Below are 6,000 nucleotides of genomic sequence, written 5' to 3' on the forward strand. Positions count from 1 at the left end.
GGTGTGTGTGTGTGTGTGTGTGTGTGTGCACATGTGCATGTGTTTGTATGTGAGTATAGCTACACACAGAAGCAATAATGATTGGTTGCCTAGGAGGTAGAGTTAACAGTTCATAAAGCTACTAGTCTGAAAATGGGAACTAAACTGTTACCTGCTCTTTTCTTTTAATTTTCTTCAGCTTTGGACTTTTATTAAGAAATTAAAAACAGCAACCTGTAATGAATTTTTAATTTAACCTTTGATTTATTTGTTTGTTTGTTTGTTTGTTTTACACTCCACATTTTAATTCCCTCCTGGTCTATCCTCTGACTGTTTCTCATCCCATATCTTCTCCTTGCTTCCTTCTCCACGAGGATGTCCCCACCACCCACCACCCACCCCACTAGACTCTAAACTCCTTGGAACCTCCAGTCTCTTGAGTGTTAGGTGCATCTTCTCAGATTGAACACAGACTCAGCAGTCCTCTGCTGTACATGTGTTGGGGGGCCTTATATCAGCTGGTATAAGCTGCCGGGTTAGTGGTCCAGTGTCTGAGAGATCTCAGAGGTCCAGGTTAATTGAGACTGCTGGTTCTCCTACATGGTTGCCTTCCTCCTCACTTTCTTCCAGTTTTTCCCTACTTCAACCACAGGGGTCAGCAGTTTTTATCCATTGGTTGGGTGCAAATATCTGCATTTGACTCTTTCAACTGTTTGTTGGGTCTTTCAGAGGGCAGTCATGATAGGTCCCTCTTTAGTGAGTGCTCCATAGCCTCAGTAATAGTGTCAGACCTTGGGACCTCCCCTTGAGCTGTATCCTACTTGGGCCTATTGCTGAAACTTCTTTTCCTCAGAATCCTCTCCCGACTTCCATCCCTGCAGTTCTTTCAGACAGTAACAATTATGAGTCAGAGTTTTGACTGTGGGATGGCAAGCCCCTCCCTCACTTGATGCCCTGTCTTTCTGCTGCAGGTGGGCTCTATAAGTTTCCTCTCCCTACTTTTGGGCATTTTATCTAAGATCCCTCTCTTTGATTCCTGAGAGTATTTCACCTCCCAGGTCTCTGGTGCATTCTGGAATGTCCCCTCAACCTCTGAACTCCCGAGGTTGCCTGTTTTCGTTTTTTTGGCTGGCTCTCAGGATCCAGTCCTTTTCCCTCACCCAATTCCAGATCTGGTTCCCCTCTTCCTTCCCCTCATGCCCTTTACCTCCAAGGTCCCCCTCTTCCCCCTTTTGATTGTTTCTTCTCCCTCCCAAGTGGGCCTGAGGTGTCATTAAGACAAATTGACATCCTACAGATTGGGAAAAAAAATCTTCACTAACCTCACATCTGATAGAAGGCTAATATCCAAAGAAGATAGACAGCAAAAAAAACAAACAACTCAATCAAAAAATGGGGTACAGAGCTAAAGAAGAATTCTCAACTGAGGAGTCTTGAATGGCTGAGAAGCATTTAAAGAAATGTTCCAAGTCCTTAGTGACCAGAAAGATTCAAATGAAAACAGCCATGAAATTCCACCTTAACCAATCAGAATGGCCAAGATCAAAACCTCAAGTGACAACACATGTTGGCAAGGATGTGGAGAAAGAGGAACACTACTCCATTGCTGGTGGGATTGAAAACTGGTACAACCATTCTGGAAATAAATCTGAATGTTCCTCAGAAAATTGGAAATAGATCATCTATCTGAAACCCCAGCTATACCACTCTTGTGAATATACCCAAAAGATGCCCCACAATGCCAGGGGTACGTGTTCCACTATGTTCATAGTGGCTTTGTTTCTGATAGCCAAAAGCTGGAAACAACGACAGAGCCCACGACAGAATGGATATAGAAAATGTGGTTCATTCACTCAGCTATTAAGAACAAGTACATCCTGAGTTTTGCACACAAATGGATGAAACTAGAAAATATCATTCTGAGTGAGGTAACTCAGACCCCAAAAGACATGCGTGGTATATACTGACTAATAAGTGGATATTAGCCGCCCCTTGAAAAAAGGTACAGAATGCCTAAGACACAGCCCAGAGAACTCCAAAAGGTCAGTAAGCTGAAGGGCAGAGGTGAGTTTATTTTTTTGAGAGGGGTGGATCTTTTGTTTGTTTGGTTGTTGTTTTTTGTTGTTTTTTAAATTTTTTTTTTATTAATTTATTTACTCACTCTACATTCTGATCACAGCCCCCTCTTTCCTTCCAGGCTCTGACTCCCATAGTCTCCTCCCATTCTTTTAGAAGTGTGAGTTCTCCCCTTGGGCATCAACCCATCATGATACCTCAAGTCACTGCAGGACTAGTTACATCCTCTTCTGTTGAGTCTAGACAAGACAGCCTAGTTTGTGGACAGGATCCACAGGCAGGATCCAGAGTCAGGGTAATCCTGTGCTCAAGTTATTGGGAGACCCACATAAAGATTCACATCTGCTGCATATGTGCTGGGGGTGGGGAAGGGCTACGTCCCACCCTTGTATGCTCTTTGCTTTTTGATTCAGTTTCTTGGAGCAACCAAGGGTCTCTGTTAGTTGATTCTTTGTTATTCTTGGGGAGTTCCTATACTCTCAGGGTTCCTCAATCCTTTCTCCCACATTTTCACAAGACTTCATGAGCTGCATCTGATATTTGCCTGTGGGACTCTGCATCTGTTTTGGTCAGCTGCTGAATGGAGCCCCTCAGAGGACAGTTATGCTAGGCTTCTGTCTGCAGGCATAAGAGAGTATATTAATAGTGTCAGGAATTGGTTCTTGCCCATGGAATGGATCTCAGCTGGAGCTATCTCTCCAGCCCTGAACAATGGATCTTTTACAGGGAAACACAAAGGCAACTGTCTTCAATGTAGCCTAAACTAAAAGATGAATAAACTCAAATGATAGGTGGATATTCTGCAAAAATGTACCATCTACTACTGACCTTAACTAAAATTTATGAAGTAAAATGTAAATTGTCTTTCTGCTGAATTTAACAGAGCTAAACATACAAATAGCTTAGTATTGCCAGTTCTAAATGCATGCTATCAGAAATGCATCCATCATCTATAAAAACATAAACAAGTTATCCAATGGTTTCCTCTGGTATCACATGTGTGCAAACATGCATTTGCACATACACATTCACCTCCACACACAAGAGCACCCTTCCCCATTTTAACATGAAAATACATACATATAAGTATACAGACACAAAAACCATGTGCATTCATATGCACACAATTAATAATATCACAACAAAAAATTCTGTTTAATGTTACAAAATATAAAATGATGATGTATTTATATAACACATAAGCTGACGTACATGTGAAAATGTGGTAGACCTTCCAAATATAATTACAAGGCAATTGTCAAGATAATATATTATATACTAATCATATTTTAAATAGCTTAAATACAAGACAAATGTGAGCTAGAAACCACAGAAATGGCTGGTGATGGGCAAATGGAAAGCTTTTAAGATGGTATTGATTCTCTTTACCTTTTTCCCTCTTTACTTTTATTAAATTCAACTTTACAATGTAATGAGTAAGTAAACTATTTAAACATAGAATATTGTTTTTGCCTTACCTCATAGTTCATGAGAACTGAACAGTTAATTATGTAAAATATTCTTTGGTGAAATCCTCGAAAACTATGCTACACATCTGACAATTTGAGGAGCATAGATATGAAATGTTACAGCTAATAAAATTATCACACAGTGTTTAGTACATAGGTATAATGAGGCACATTAATACTGTTATGTCTAGAAGACACAGGTTTGTTGGTGTCATTTTCCCCTTTGGCTTTTATAGTTTTTCTACATAGTTCCCTGAACCCTGAGGAGAGGGTTTTGATGAAGATATATCATTAGAACTAATTGTTTCCAGAGTCTCACTCTCTGCTTATTGTCTACTTGTGGGTCTCTGCATTAGTTCCCATCTATAGTAGGAGAAAGCTCCTCTGATGCTGGCTGAGCAAGACAAAGTTCTATACATATAGCAGAATGTCCTTAGGAGTCATTTTATTTTTATGCTCCCTAAACAGAACAGAAATATTTGATTTTTTTTTCCTTAGCGCCTCCAAACAACTCAGTCTATTGCAAGTCTCTCACCTGCTTTCAACAACTTGATGGAAAGGCCCTATTGCTAAAGACAACACCTATATAACCTGTTGAATAAAGAGAGGTTTATCTGGTACCTACCTAGAGGTTCTACTCATACTGACTAGTACTCATACTGACTAGTACTCATACTGACTAGTTCTCATACTGACTACTACTGGAAGATACTGTGCACACTACTGGAGAAGAAAGGTAGCCACCAACCCAGCTACAAACCCTCCGGTCTAGCTTGCCCGATGTGCTGGTGTAACTGTGACACTAATGGTGTGTGAGTAATGACCACCAACCCAATATGATTGGGTTTACAGCCCATTCCATGACATTCTGCATATGCTTGACATTGCTTATCCAGCCAATACCTTGAGAATAGATCTTTTCTTAAATAATAATTAACTTATTCTTTAAAAATGTTATGCACATTTATAATGCATTTTCATCGTGTCCACAGACATTACCCTTCACCTCATACTTTACTCTTTCAAAGTCATTTCCTTTATTAGAAAAACTAATAAATCACAGAGTTCAATTGCTGTTGCCCATATGTTCATGTGTATGGGGTCATCTATTGGGGGGACCAACAGGCATCCCCCATAGAAAAATAGTGATTCCCCCTTTGTGAGCAGTCATCAAGTGCATATATTTTCTTCTGGGGTTGAGACCTACAAGGCCCTTCCCCTACCTCATGCTGAAATATTTACTAGCTTGATCATGTACCTATCTTAGGCAGGCAGTTAGAGTTACTGCTGTGACTTTATTTGCACACAGTCACACTATGACTCACAGATGGAATATAATAGCTCTCTCAGTCTTCCAGCTTTTACATTCTTCTTTTCTCTCATCTATGCTGTTCCTTGAGCCACACATATGTGGGGGACAGGATGTGCTTGCATGTGTGTGTGTGAAGGGGTGGTGCAGCAGTTTTCCCATAAATGTTACAAAGCTTCTTATTAAACACTACATATTCTGACAAACATGGAAAATAAAACACATACACACACCACACACACACCCACACATACATAAGTTTTTAAACACTTAAGGATATATTGTTAGTTTGGTATATAAGTTAAATGACTTAAAAAGAATGACTACACTGTTTTCAAAGTTTTTTGTTATGATTCTGATAATAAAAGTCAGCTTCCAAATCATTAAATACTAATTACAAATTTAAACTTTCACAATGAAAATATAATAAAGTTATACTTATTTATTTATTTTATTTATGAAAATATAATAAAGTTATACTTTATTATATTTTAGAATTGCTAATTGTTAGGAAATTTACAAATATGGCTTATTTGGTCATTGGACCATACTATTATATTATATATGGCACACCTTATAATGTTTAGAGTATGTGAAATGTACTCAGAACAAGTTGATAAGCAAATCCACTAATTAAAAATTAACTGACTTGAAATTTAAATCCTATATATCTATTTTGCTATTCAGAAACAAAGCCATGGTCTACATGAAAAAAATAAGTGTTCTCTAATAATTTTGCTGATTAAGGGCAAGTCATTCCTTATATTTTACCCTCATGTATTGAGAAACAAGCAACAAGGACTGAAAGAAGTAGTTGTGTGCAGTAGGCAGTAACAGTTTTCAGAGTGGTAATGCTAAACAGAGTGTGTCAGACCACCACTATATTGAGTGATGGGGACTGTCTCTAATTGATCATTTAATTGCCCCCCCCCCTTACCACATTTAAGAGTATAAAGAAGAATGGTTTATTTTACTTCATAGTCTCAGCAATTTAAGCCATTGTGGTGGCTCCATTGTTCAAGTGTCCATGAAAAGGCTGTGAGGCATGGTGGTGTAATTATGCATTAGACTGTATTTAGGAAGGAGATATATAAAGGTCGAAGGCAAAGTTCCTACAAAGAACATATCTCCAATGACTTCCTGGCTCCAGCTGAAGGCCACCTCCCA

The sequence above is a fragment of the Mus caroli genome, unplaced genomic scaffold (assembly GCF_978045245.1).
Source record: "Mus caroli unplaced genomic scaffold, Mus_caroli_1 scaffold_12, whole genome shotgun sequence".
In the NCBI taxonomy this organism is placed as follows: Eukaryota; Metazoa; Chordata; class Mammalia; order Rodentia; family Muridae; genus Mus; species Mus caroli.